Raw genomic sequence first — 15573 nt, 5'->3', positions numbered from 1 at the left:
AAATAAAATGCTTGATACAGCAAAAGGGATGCTTTTACCAATAAGGATATCCAATCCTCTTCAGAGTTAAAGTTGGAATGGAATGTTTGGCCAACCCAACTATTCTTCAGTCTATGTTGGTGTGCTATACAAAGGTGAGTCTCCTGCAGAAAAGATATGTCAGCGTTGAGATTTTTGAGGTGTATAAGAACCTTTTTGCGCTTAACAGGGTGATTCATAGACTTAATGTCCCAGCTTACAAAGTTGGCTGAATAACCAGTACGCTTCACCTGTTTGTTGACAGCAGCCATAGAGTTATCTAATCAGAGAACAACATTATGCATGAATATGCACCCCCAGACTCCGAAAGGAGAAAAAAAGAAGAAAGAAAGAAAATAGAAAAAATTCTGGCAGTGTCCCAAACCCTGTCACCATGTAGAACCCGGTGACCCTGAATCCCCATCTGAACAAGACCACACATTGGAATGCTGGCATTGGGGAAACACTAGGACCAAGAAAAAAAAACAAAAGACAAGAAACAAAACTGGCAGCTGCCTGGCTATCACTCCGAATGAAATAACATAGCACCTTAATAAACACCTTAAGTAGTGCAAACGTCATTTATCCAGCCTTAACATGATGTGGTATTAACGAAGTACTTACACTGTCCACTAGAGCTGGGCGATAGAACGATAACGATATCTATCGCGATATAACTTTTACTCGATAGAGAAATTAAACTATCGCGATAGACCTCGCCGCTCTTGTCTTAAAAAAAAAAAAAAAAAAAAAGAAAAGGTCAGCCAATCCAAATTAAGTAGCGCAGAGCCGAACCAATCACAGCCACAGGGTCACGTCGCGTGGCTTGTTACGTACAGCACAAGTGCCAAGCCGCACATTGTGTGTTTGTTTGGGAAGCAGCCAGCGACCGTAATGGAGGAAATGAGTGTGCCGACTAGAAAAATCAACCGAGCGTGACCGAAGGTTACCGAAGAGAAAACAGATGATGGTTCCAATGCCGGAGAGATTGTCGAACAGAAGAGCCATAGAAGTTCCGTAGTGTGAAGGTATTTCGGCTATTTCAAGTCTGACAAAAAACAGAGTAGCGTGCACTGTAAATTGTGCCGAAAGCAAGTCTGGAAATACAATAATGTCACGGCTGCACAGCAGTCGTGTGGTGAATTGAGAAAAGGATCCAAGATGCAGGCACTGACTGGGGTGCGAGTGAAAATTTATTTGCAGAGGTGATAAAGTGACAAAACAGGAAGAGCAGAGCGGGGAGTAAACAAACCTAAACTGGGAAAACTAAAGAACAAAACTTAAACCAGACACTCACGGGAGGAGGAGCGAAATGCACAAAGAGAGATGGCAGAGAGACGCAGAATGAATACCAGGTAACAGAATAATGCAGACTGACATGGAGTTAAACAGACGACGCGACAGAGAGCACAGGAAAACACAGGGCTTAAATACACGGGGAGTAATCAGGGAATGGGCCACAGGAGGGAGACACAGCTGGGAGCAATAAGGCTAACGAGACAGGGGAGAGGTAAAACTGAACACACTGACATGAGACATGAACTTTCAGAATAAAACAGGAAACTAACAGACACAGAGAACCAGACCGGACACTGAACTTGACAGGCAGACTCATGAGCAGACACAATAACACCATGGACAGACAGAGGGAACACAGAGAAGTGGAAGCAGGCAGGCAAAGAACAGAAACCTAACAAATGGCAAAATCACAACAGAATACACACTCTGAATGAACAAAAGCATAAGGAACACAAAACACTGAGTCCTCAGACTCAGGACCATGACAGTACCCCCCCTCAAGGGCTGGCACCAGACAGCCCAACAGAAACACAAAAACGGACCAAAGCCAAAAAAAACCCCCACGAACCAAAAAACAGAAAACGACCCGACCAGGGCGGGCGGTGGGGGTCCAGGACGGAGGGACAGGGGGCCGACCCGGAGGCCAAAACAGTTCAGTTCCGGGGGCCGACCGTGTGAAAGGCAGCAGCAGTGGGGCAGGTCCGGAGGCCGGCCACGCAGTAGGCAGTGGTGTGGAAACAGTCCTGGGGGCCGACCGTGCAGACGGCAACAGCGGCGTGGAAACAAGTCCGGAGGCCGGCCACGTGGAAGGTAGTGGCGGCGTTCAGGAGGGCGTTCAGGAGGGCGTCCACAGTGGCGGAGATGCCCAACAAGCGGCCTGGCAGATGACCGACGATGTGGAGGTGGTAGTAGGGGACCTGAAGGCTGCGTGGCCCCTGCAGCCCCAGGCGAAGCGGAGGCTGGACCAGACGAGGCGGAGGCGGAGGCTGGACCAGACGAAGCTGATGAGGATGATGAGGATGCGGAGGCTGGACCAGGCGAGGCTGAAGCAGAAGCGGAGGCTGGACCAGGCGAGGCTGATGAGTATGCTGGAGCCGGACCAGGCGAGGCTGATGAGGATGCTGGAGCCGGACCAGGCGATGCTGATGAGGATGCTGGAGCCGGACCAGACGAGGATGAAGCAGTGGCTGGACCAGACGAGGATGAAGCAGTGGCTGGACCAGACGAGGATGAAGCAGTGGCTGGACCAGACGAAGCAGCTGATGAGGATGAAGCAGTGGCTGGACCAGACGAAGCAGCTGATGAGGATGAAGCAGTGGCTGGACCAGACGAAGCAGCTGATGAGGATGCTGAGGCTGGACCAGACGAAGCAGCTGATGAGGATGCTGAGGCTGGACCAGGCGATGCTGAAGCAGATGCTGGACCAGATGCTGGACCAGGCGATGCTGAAGCAGATGCTGGACCAGGCGATGCTGATGAGGAAGCGGAAGCTGGACCAGGCGAGGGTGATGAGACTGCAGCTGGTGATGAGACTGCAGCTGGTGATGAGACTGCAGCTGAGGGCTGGACGGGCTCCTCAGGCCCCCCAGCTGACGAGGCAGAAGGCTGGACGGGCTCCTCGGGCCCCCCAGCTGACGAGGCAGAAGGCTGGACGGGCTCCTCGGGCCCCCCAGCTGACGAGGCAGATGGCTGGACGGGCTCCTCGGGCCCCCCAGCAAAAACAGTCTCAGAACCAGTGGGCACTAAAGCCCCTGGCACACACAGGACAGAACCAGCAGGTGCGGAGACCTCTGGCAGAGACAGAAAAGAACCAGCAGGCACACGGGCCTCTGGCAGGGACGGAACAGAACCAGCAGGCACACGGGCCTCTGGCAAACACATGGCAGACTGCAGCTGCACAGAGCATTGGGTCTGCTCAGGCAGCGACGGCCGGGTGTGGTCCTCAGCTGGCTTCTTAACCGCCAGGGGTCCTGAGTCTGCTGGGGGCTGAGACCCAGCCTCTGGGGAGGCCCTGGGGCGAGTAACAGTCTCTAAATTAGCCAGTTTCTGAGAAACTAGAGTGGTTTTAATGCATTTGTCTCTCCGCTCAAAATGGGTGCTAGGAACGAGATTCAAAATGGGTGGCACAGACACAGCCTCCAGTATGGAGGGAACGGGTGATCGGGCTAATGGCATAGATGCAGGCTGGGCTAATGAACTGGCTAAAGGCTGATGTACTGGTTGAAGTGAGACTGGAGTTGGTGGTGGAGTGGATGAAACACAGTCAGCTACTGTTATGGATGTTTTGAAAATGCCAACTTGTGAGAGGTCAGTTACCACGAAGGTAGGTAAACGCCGTGTACTGTCTTTACCCTCCCCATGAACGGCCCCAGAAAACACAGTCCCAGAAGCACCAGCGTCCTTAAAACTCACCACAGCTGGTCGCACAGGAGTCCCTGAATCCGGCTGTGGGGTGAAGCGTCGGTGGCGCGAATGTTTCCTCCCCACCGCTGACGGCTCCGACAGGCAGGGAAAAACCTCTGGGGGGTCGGGCCGTGAAACCTCCGGTGGGTGAATCTGAGACGGATGCTTTGTGGCGGTCGTAGTCCATTGTTGCTGGGCACAATTGGCTACTTCCCGAGCTTGCACCGCTTCCTGGGCTTTATGCAGCTCAGCGATTAAGTCTGTAAATCCCCGGACCTGGTGGAGATAGGGATTTCCGGCCAGGATTGCCTCAACGGCATTTATCCCCACAACTTTCGCTCGTGCATTGGAGGTGTGGGTTACCCAGTCCACCAGGCGTAGGGCACGTGTGAGGTCGCTCTCCCCGGCCAAGACCGCTGGATCCATCTTGTGGTCGCGTCGTACTGTCACGGCTGCACAGCAGTCGTGTGGTGAATTGAGAAAAGGATCCAAGATGCAGGCACTGACTGGGGTGCGAGTGAAAATTTATTTGCAGAGGTGATAAAGTGACAAAACAGGAAGAGCAGAGCGGGGAGTAAACAAACCTAAACTGGGAAAACTAAAGAACAAAACTTAAACCAGACACTCACGGGAGGAGGAGCGAAATGCACAAAGAGAGATGGCAGAGAGACGCAGAATGAATACCAGGTAACAGAATAATGCAGACTGGCATGGAGTTAAACAGACGACGCGACAGAGAGCACAGGAAAACACAGGGCTTAAATACACGGGGAGTAATCAGGGAATGGGCCACAGGAGGGAGACACAGCTGGGAGCAATAAGGCTAACGAGACAGGGGAGAGGTAAAATGGTAAATGGTAAATGGCCTGCATTTGTATAGCGCTTTACTCAGTCCCTAAGGACCCCAAAGCGCTTTACACTACATTCAGTCATTCACCCATTCACACACACATTCACACACTGGTGATGGCAAGCTACATTGTAGCCACAGCCACCCTGGGGCGCACTGACAGAGGCGAGGCTGCCGGACACTGGCGCCACCGGGCCCTCTGACCAAAACTGAACACACTGACATGAGACATGAACTTTCAGAATAAAACAGGAAACTAACAGACACAGAGAACCAGACCGGACACTGAACTTGACAGGCAGACTCATGAGCAGACACAATAACACCATGGACAGACAGAGGGAACACAGAGAAGTGGAAGCAGGCAGGCAAAGAACAGAAACCTAACAAATGGCAAAATCACAACAGAATACACACTCTGAATGAACAAAAGCATAAGGAACACAAAACACTGAGTCCTCAGACTCAGGACCATGACAAATAAACTGGTGCATGCGTCACACTGTGCGCCACGTTATTGTTTCGGTGAAATGAATTTCTACAATACTGTTACTGTTAATTCTACTCTCTGCAGTGTTTAAATGCTTACATATACACACAGTTACTGTCCCTCCACACATACGACTCGGTTCTGCTTCTATGCCCCAGCTTTGTTTACTTTTTCCCACCGAGGCTTCTAGACTTCTGATTGGCCAACATTTCTGCACGATTAGGAATCTAGCTCCACCTGCTGCTTTGGCAAGTTCATACCAGTGTTTTCCTTCATTTCTGCCTTTATGTGTGGACGGGATTATTTTTTAAAACGAAAACGGAAAATTTCCGTTTTCAAAAATACCCGTGTACGTGTGGACGTAGCCTCAGTCTCTGACTGGAAGCGCTAATTCGTCATTCAGCTTTTGTCAGACTAAAGTAACTGTTAAAACTGTTTGAAAAGCTAAGCTATACAACAAGGAGAGATTGAGAATTTCCTTTTAGTTCTCAGTTTATTTGATATTGACAAAAGTTAGTCAGTTTTGTCTGTTCTTCTGTAAAACAAACTAAGACTTATTTTTAGAATTAATATTTTGTTTCTAAGTGGAATTGACAATTTAGTAGTCTGTTTTGTTTGTTCTATTTTGAAACTTAAACACTTTAGCCGCTGCCTTTTGTGTAGTTTGCAATATTTGCCTTTATTTATCTGAAAAAGTCTCATGTTCCTTAAGTACATCTACCCTGTTGAACTTCATCCATCCATTCGCGTCCGCTTAATGGATGAACTTATTATGGGAAATAAATATTTAAATAAAAACAAGCTGCTGATTATTTCACATTTTACTTGTGAGCAACGGCACATTTAAATCTTACAAATATAGTTATTTGGCTTATATCGTGATATATATCGTTATCGCCTGGAATGAAAAAAACATATCGTGATATGAAAAAATCTTATATCGCCCAGCTCTACTGTCCACCAAACCCTGTGTCTTGCGAAGCCTCATCATCTGCGACTGGCTAGAAACAAGTCAGTCAGGAGGGGAACTTCACCCGGCAGTTTCACTTGGTAAGATGACGTTTTTCACGTACACCATTGCCTTCTCTGGATCCAGAAACTCCTTACTCTCGCCCCTAAAAGATATACGCAGTCTCTCTGGAAACATTATTCCATAGCGGACATCTTGACGCCCTCGAAGCAGGTTCCTCACGTCCTTAAAAGCAGAGCAAGCTATGGCAATGCTTGCGGTGTAATCAGGAAAGATGGCAACTGACCCCGCTCCCGGGCCTGCCGTAGCACAGTGACGCAGGCTTGGTAGTAATGGAGTTTGGCGATGATAACTTGAGGTTTCCCGTTAGATCTTCTGGGAGCAAGGTCTCTATGTGAGCGGTCCACCAGGATTTCTTCATCCAGTTGCAGAACATCTTTCAATAGAGTAGAAACTGAGCTGGTCGAGCTGGAACTGGCATCCTCCGCAACACCCACAATACGAATATTGCACCTCCGCATTCTTGACTCCATAGCTCCATTCTTTTCTTTTAAGCAAGCCAGCTCAGTCTGTAATCCTGCAGCCGTCTCTTGGAGGCTGACAACCTTGTCCGACCATAATGATAAACCCTCTTTCAGGTCGCTAGTAGCGGACTTGACGTTGTTAATTTCGGAGCGGACTGCTGCTGTGTTGTTAGCAATCTCCGTCTTAACTTCTCTTAGTTTGTACTTGAGGTAGTCGAAATCCTCTGCAAGCGGACTTGTCAGTACTCACCTGATAATCGTGGAGATATCATCTTTCAGAGAGGAGAGGATGTCCGATTTCAGACCTTCATACTCCATTGCGTTTCCTGACTGCGAGCTAGGCGACAAGCTAGGCGACAAGCTAGGCGACAAGCTGGGCGACAAGCTGGGCGACAAGCTGGGCGACAAGCTGGGCGACAAGCTGGGCGACAAGCTAGGCGACAAGCTAGGCGACAAGCTCCCACTTGCTTAAGTATAAGTATGCCGGCCCCTCGGGTTTAGATGCCCTTCCGGTTGTAACCACTGGTCCGTTTTTCCCCGTCGGTCACAGGTGTTAGGGGGAGTGATAGTTCGTTTAAATTATCCTTTAAAAGGGGCTTGGAATTGTTAAAATATAAGCTAGACAGGCGTGAGCCCAGTTCAACATGCCTTACTCCACTGTCGGCTCAGTAGCGCCCCCGAAGTCGGCGTACTTCAACAGCTCCTGAATGAAGTCTTCGGCTGCTCTCCTCGGTGTCTGTTCACAGTTTATTGTGATCACGTTGAGAGAAGGTTGAGAGGGTGTTTGGAAAAAAACACCAACTAATCATTAGCTCAGCATGCTGGGAGAAGTTGATGGTTTGCTCGCTTGTTCAATTATTTCCATTTTACTTTGACTGCAGATGTAACCAGACATATTCCAGCAGGATTTGTAAAAAGCATTTTAACAGACACAAAAAGCTGGAAAAGTCTTCATAGTCTTTTTTCTTTAGGTCACGAGCAGTTGTCTAAGCATTTCACTGCATATCGTACTGTGTATGACTGTGTATGTGACAAATAAAATTTGAATTTGATTTGAATTTGGTGAACCTCTCGGCTTGTGATTGGGAGCGTATGCTTCCGTCTACGATGACATTTGTACGTGCTGCTGAACCCTTTAAGGTTTAAGATTTAGGGCAGTGCTGCTGTCTGTTCACCTTGTTGACTCTTGAAACCGACGCCTTTGCTCTCGAACTGCATTTGTCTTCTGGGAGACATTGATTGTCCTCGAAGCTTGTTCTTTAGTGTAAGATATACATGGGGATGAAGCTGAATAATATTCAACCAAAACACAGGCTCGGTGTGGTTCCAATTATGTTAATCTATCATTTTGTTCTGGCCGCTGTGCCGTGGTGGACATTGATCCAGTTCCGTAGTCACCTGTAATAACAGACTGAGACAATATCATTTTCATCACTGCTCAATAACACTTTCCCTCTCTTATTCTTCTATCCACATTTTAACACATCTCTTTCCATCACTTCTTACAGACACACACAAACACACTTCTCTTTACTGCATTCCTCAGTTTCTACACACTTCATACTCCATGTTTTCTGTTCCATATTTCTGAAAGAGGAAAAAAAGAATCATGCAATCAAAACCTGGATCCCAGCCGTACTGGTGAGCTCAGTGCTCTTACTATAGTAAAGTGAGAAAGTGATATTTCTATAACTAATGTGATATGATTAAATATGTGATTAATACATGAGAAGAAAAATCTGCCTCCACAGCACCTACTGGCCAGTGGACACTCTTTCACTGATGAGGATGTACACATCCTGGACAGGGAGGAACGCAAGTTTGAGCGTGGCGTCAAGGAGGCCATCTACATGAGAAGGGAAAGATCATCTCTGAATCGCGGAGGGGGACTAAGGGGACATCTTTTGCCATCTTACAATGCTGTGATTGCAGCCATTCTCCAACTCTCTGTGAATGGTACTCATGGCCATTGACCAGTGGTCTTTGATCAGTGGTCATGAGAATTTACATAATTATGATGAAGGAACTGACCTACCAGCCCATTGTTCCTTCAGTGGTTCTAGTTACTGTTTATAAGATTGGGGAAACCTGCAGTCAGCTGAGACTGAAGAAGTCACTTGGATGAGTGACGAAACGTTTCTCCCACTGAAAACGCTACGTCCAGATGAACAGAATCAACTTTTCGAGATTTACTTACCTGGATGATTGAGCATGCATCAAGAAGAATTTAGAATGGATTACCTTGCTGAATCCTTTTAGACAAGGGACTTAGGACTTACTATCTAATCGTGTCCCACATAGATGATGTTCTCCAGTGCCCACTGTAATGTGGAGAAGCTCACTTTACGATTTTTTGATCAGTAACAAGACAGAACCAGACGTGGAAGCTGCGGGATGCTGGACGGGCTCAGCTGAACCTCTAGCTGTCATGGCAGGATGCTGGATGGGCTCGGCTGAACATCCAGCTGGCGTGGCAGGGCGAGCAGGTGCGAAAACCTCTGGCTGAGGCATGGCAGGTGACGGCATGGCAACCACAGACGGCAGGGCGGGCTCTCCAGAGCACTCAGCAGGAACTGATGGCGGAGCGGGAGCTGTGAAGTGCTGGAGTGGTTCGCCTGAACCCCCAGCAGACACTAGAAGAGTCTACACAAACTGCTCAATGACCCCCATGGAAGCAGCAACAGGCTCTTCGGGAGGTCCAGAGCAAAGTTAGTCCTCCAAATCAGCCTCTGGATCCAACCTGGCCTGGGTCTCAGTCCCACAGGGGCTTTGCTGAGCCTCACGGCTAGCATCTCCAGTGAAAACAGTCTTGAAGCCTGACTTCTTAGAAGCATGGGTCGTGGCATGATCAATACACAGAGATGCTAGATAATTGTGCAAAGGGATAAGATGTTCTGTGGAAGACTAGGGCAGTAACTTGTCAGTCTTAGTCCTTTCATGAACATGAACAGTCTCTTCATAACCGGGCCAATGAACTGGCAAATCTGTATTGATTTTAGCTTCCTCCTTAGAAAAAACACACGGAACACAGTCACCCACCTCATGCTGCTGTAAGCTGCGGTGATGACGTGGACACCGCCTCCTCCTGGAAGCCACGGTTGTGGAAGCTGGCGCTGTCATGGCTGAGGTGAATGTGGTGCTAGAAGCAGCCACTGGTTGTGTCAAGGAAAATGCAGCACTTGTCTGCTGCTGCGTCGACATGGACCTGGAGACAGGCGGGAGGCTCAACACGCCAACTTTAATTCCTGTATCTGGTGTAGGGAGAGCTGCATCACACAGGGGCTGGAGTGATCCAGTCTGCATGTTGAGGGGCTTGCTGCTTTGACGGTGAATGGGAAACTCCTCCAGTTGTAGCCAAAAAAAGTCTTTGTGATGCTCCGATAAGCGCTCCACAAAAAACAGGTTGGCAGCAATAATCCGACATAGCTGGACCCGAATAGATTCTTTCTCCACCTCCTCCCCTTGAGCAGAGAAGATAATCCAAAATCCATGGAGCTGTGTGACGTGGACACTGTTAAGCGTTCAAATATTGAGGAGGAATACAGGAGGGATTCAAAATCACAACACTTGTCCAGGAGGGTTAGATCAAATGATGATTTTAATAAACACACGTGTGGGGGGATGAACACTGTCACACACTCAGCGTCAATCTCCGCCCAATAATACACAAGCAGTTGTTTTTATAGCATCACGGTATTATTTATGATGCCCCCTCATGCGTCAAGCAGATACAACCCATATGGAAAAGAAATAGTAAAAACTTATATGATTTACTCATGAAAGTGGCCACTTTCATGAGTAAATCAAAATTATTATTTTGATAAATTTTGATAAATAAATAAATTCTCCATTTGTAAAATAATTTTAGAATTCCACATTAACAGAGTTTCGAAATGTTTTTTAAAAACCTCATTACATTTCAACCATTACCATCCTAGCTCCTCTAGGATGGTAATGAGGTGCTTGAAATGTTGTAGGTGGCTGAGTTTATACTGCTACCATTGAGACTGATCGGGACTCCGTCTTTGTGGATCTATGGAAGCTTCAAAGGTATTGTTGTCACTGAGGAGTTTAGTCATGTTTATTTGCTCTGCTTCTTTTTGTCAGGCATAAAATACATATATATATACTATACTATATACATATATATATCTTTTTGTGTCCCAGCTGAGTAACAGGAGAAGAGTCTGGTGGTGCAGCAGAGGAACAATTTCAGCCCTTTGGACTCAGCTCAGCCACTACAGAGGAAACAATGACTCCAACACAAAAGGTGAGAAGAACATCACAGTTACACTGTTATTGAAACTGTGTGTACAGCTGGTCGGTTTTTAAAAACCTGTTAACAGCAGCTTTATCTTTTCCATCCTGGGCTCCTCCATATGTACAGAATCTACATTCACAACTAAAAACCACAGAAGTTGCAAGAAAATACAAAGATCATATTTTCTCTACATACATTGAAACAACAATATCATCAGTTGAACTAATTTTTTTTTCTGAAGTAATAGAGATTCATTGATGATCAATATTTCTTCAATAGTGTCATTTTGTACAACTCTCATTGTAGCACATCATTGTAATGTGATACTATCACCAGAAGGTGGTGGTAACACACCTACAATGTGTTTTTTTGTCATGTCTGATTCCACCAATTTCAGTTTGTTCCACGACTGCATTTCACTCACTGCCTGTCTTTGTATCTCTGTCACTGCAGGACCAACATGGAGCAAGAAGTCAGCGCTCTCAGGAGGCCGACAAACCTCACAGAAGAAAGGGAGAGAAAACCTACAGCTGTGATGAGTGTGGGAAGGAATTTACCTTGGCTGGACACTTAAAACGACACCAAATCATCCACAGTGGAGTTAAAGCGTACAGTTGTGACTTGTGTGGAAAGTCTTTTACCCAGGCTGGAGACTTAAAAAGACACCAAATCATCCACAATGGATTTAAACCTTATAGCTGTGACTTGTGTGGAAAGTCTTTTTCCCAGGCTGGAGACTTAAAAAGACACCAAATCATCCACAGTGGAGTTAAACCTTACAACTGTGAGTTATGTGGAAAGTCTTTTACCTGGGCTGGAGACTTAAAAAGACACCACACCATCCACCGTGGAGTTAAACCTTACAGGTGTGAGTTTTGTGGAAAGTCTTTTACCTGGGCTGGAGACCTAAAAAAACACCAACTAATCCACAGTGGATTTAAAGCACACAGTTTTGAGTTGTGTGGTAAGGCTTTTGCTCTATATAGCAACTTACAGAGGCATCTAGTTACCCACTCTGGAATTAAAGTGTACAGCTGTGACTTGTGTGGAAAGTCTTTTAAATCTCCACATCAGCTGAAAAAACACCAACAGATCCACACAAGAAAGTAACTCTACAAGTGCAGTTACTGTGAGGTATGTATTTACACTCAACAAAAATATAAACGCAACACCTTTGTTTCTGCTCCGATTTGACATGGGATGGACATAAAGACCTAAAAGTCACTCCAGATACACAATATTACCATCCCTCCCAAACATTGTTCACAAATCAGTCTAAATGTGTGATAGTGAGCACTTCTGCTTTGCTGAGATAATCCATCCCACCTCACAGGTGTGCCACATCAGGATGCTGATCTGACATCGTGAGATATGTAGATAGATAGATATGTATATCAAGTTTATTATTTTTCCTTTTAGGGATTTTAATTCTCTAAAATGTTATCCCTGTTACATTTTATTCTTTGTTCCCATAGGACACAGTAGTGTTTAGTAGTTGTATTCATTTTATGTGTTACCTAAGTTAAATTTCAATCCTTCATATTTAATCTTTTGCTGTGGTAAAATCTTCTCTTAAATCATTTTCTCCCAAAACTGCAAATATTTTCACAGCAGTTGCTCTTAAATCCTCCAAAATGAATTAAATCTGTCCACCAGCTTTGAAACAACACCTGCTGTGACTTTATGTCCAGAAAAAAGAAACTCAAGCTAAACTGGTTTTGGGCTGTACTTTCATATAATGCCAGTTTGTACCAGAACATGAAGCAGTGAGTCAGTGTAACATTTATTTAATTAGGCAAAGACCACATTCATATTCACAGTGGCAGCAAAGAAATGTTGAAAGTTAAAAACAGCAGCACACATCAGGACCATTTTAAAGATCACAGGTGACTACTTTTACTTAATTCAAATTCTTTCACATTTTTGGCTCCTCCTTTCACTTTAGTGTATTTACTGTATCCTTGAAGTCCACATGTTGTTTTTTAATGAATTCATTTTGATCCACATGTTCTGCAGCTGTTTTCCTGTTGATTCGAAGTTTGTATTATGAAATCCTGATAATGTTAAAGCGTTAGTTATATTTGATGAACTCTGTAACGTTTGTCTTATTAAACAGTGTAACTGCTCCTGAAGGTTTTTCATGTTCGAAGTAGAATGAAGGGCCATGCTCCAACTGATGTTCAGCCAGTATTTTAATCTTCTTTTCACCAGCAAACACCGTGAAAAACTGGTGAAATGATCAATGAAAAACACGGATATTACATCAGGAGAACAAAAATTACAACTCAAATAAAACATGCACACAAAGTAAATGCACCAACACACTGTTTGCGCCTTTCTACTGAACATTCATGAGCAATTGTAGTCCATATCTTCAATATTTCCACCTTTTACACAAGCCAGCATTCTCTTTCTGGCTCGAGCCTTCAGTCTCTGGTGACATGTGCGCTTAATTGAGCATCACCCCAAAGCATGCGCACCACAAAGCGTCACACTCAGGCCCACCAGTAGGTGGCGACAACACAACATGAATCCAGATTAAACACCAAATTTTGAACATTGCAATCACATAATAATTACATTTCAATGCGACAGCTACAAACAGTTTGGTGTGAAAAATGAAGAAATGGTCTCAGAACAAGTAGTTTGAGCCCTGATTTCTGATTCAAACTAATTTAACTGTTTTCAGTGGTACATATGGAGCTTTATCACAGGAGGAGACACACCGACACATATTTCCTTTCAATTTGGTTTTCTACTTGTTTTCTATCTTTTTAGTTAATTAACTGATTTTAATTCTCAGATTTTGCCACCTAATTCATTATTTCCAAAGATATGCACGTGGCACAGTAACAGTATCTTTAGCAGTAGCTTGGGACCTGACGGTAAATGTTTACTTTGTCTCTCTGAGATTTACTGATAGAAAACTTTGCAGAGAGAACAACACAGTATGAACAGTCTTCTCACAGGTACTGATAAAGAAACAAATATAGAGTTTCTCTTAATTTTGCTTCAGTTTGTTTTCTTTAATCTTGAGCTTCACATGTTAAGTTTACAGATGGTGAGCTTAAGTTGCCAGAATGTAATGTTCCTACAAAAATACAGGCTAAGTGTGTACCCGTGTTAGTGATTTAACTGAGGCAGCTCAACAAAGCCAGTTCTTCTTTGTATTAATTGACTTGACAAAACCAACAAACCCAGGTGAGAGATAAAGGGTATCACAACAGTGGTTATCTGTTTTCTCTTATTTTGATCTAATACAGGGGACATTAAAGTCACTTTAGCAAAATGTATTTTAATAGTTGAACGTTATTGGCAATAGCTGTTACGGCCCTGGCCGTCTAGAGTTTGTTTCTGTGCTATGTCTTTAAGTATCTACAGGTCCTTCCTGATAGGAGAGCTGGCGGTGGGTTATTGGTCCCCTCATCATGTGGCTGTTTTTAAAACATCCCTCACCAGCAGTTGTTGGCGACAGCAGGTGACAGCAGCAGCAGACCCATCCTTGGCCTCCAAACTTTGTGACATTCGTGTGTGTGATCCTTAAGACCTACAGAGCTTTGGACATAGTATGTAGACACATTTTCACTTGTAAATAGTAAACTGTAAATAAGCACTGAAGCAGAAGAGGAGAGCTGCCTTAATATTCTCCTGTTTATTTCAGTTAGGGAGTTAAGTGTAGCATGTGTCCTTTGTTTGGTTTATGTTTCACATAGGGTTTAGACAGCACCTCCTTTCCTGACTTAGCTTGTTTTGTTGTTGCTTTTTTGGGGGGGGGGGGGGGGGGGGGCGTGTTATTTCGGGCTTTGTTCATCCCAGAGTAAAGTTTTTCAGTGTAGACACAAATGAACCACCGCTCACTTCAAAGATTGGCTTCTGACTATGGTTTTTGGAACCAGGGTGGGGTCACTTCCTTTCCAACCCTTATGTTATGTTTCTGTACCCCTAGAATGGGGCGTAACAATAACCTACAAATATGACTGATTGGTTCTCTTATTTGAGCCCTGTGAGCTGAAAGTCACCATATTTTCATCAATCAACAAAATGCAGTGAATGAACAAAAGATAAATCAATAAGTGGTGTAAACACCTTTTGCCTTCAAAACAGCATCAATTCTTCTAGGTGCACTTGCACACAGTTTTTGAAGGTAGGTTGTTCCTACCAGCTTCCTCACATCCTTCTCTCTCTTCATGTAAACCCAGACACACTCGATGATGTTCAGGGTTCTGTGGTGGGCTGTACTATCACTTCCAGTACTTCTTGTTCTTCTCTACACTGAAGATAGTTCTTAATGACTGACTGTATGCTTGGGGTCATTCTCCTGCTGCAGGATAATTCAAATTCACTGAATCATCATTTGAATAGAGACAAATACATTCTTACTGCTCAGTTGCAGCTGTGGGTGACATGGGAAATTTTTACCTGCAGAAAAAATTGTTACTGCAAGAAGAACAGAGTGTAATCAGTGTTTATTAGTGGTGTCCTTTGGTGTACTGCAGTGCTTAGGATGACGTTTTACTTCAGTGCAGTTCAGTGATGGATGGAGGGAATTTTATTGTAGTCACAGAGATCCATAACAGGGAGCAGGAAAAGAGTTCCACTGGATCACAATAATAAAGTCTAAGAGAACAAGATGTATTTAATTTTATCCAATCCAAACCATCTTTATTTATAAAGCACTTTAAAATACCCAGCACAGGACCAAAGTGCTATACAGTAAATCAGAATCAGAAAGGGTTTTATTGCCAAATGTTGAGCAGG

The sequence above is a fragment of the Diplotaxodon limnothrissa genome, linkage group LG3, assembly GCF_057381915.1.
Source record: "Diplotaxodon limnothrissa isolate DT_005_m linkage group LG3, D_limnothrissa_male_GT1.1, whole genome shotgun sequence".
Lineage (NCBI taxonomy): Eukaryota > Metazoa > Chordata > Actinopteri > Cichliformes > Cichlidae > Diplotaxodon > Diplotaxodon limnothrissa.
Note: the sequence above shows the minus strand (reverse complement) of the source record.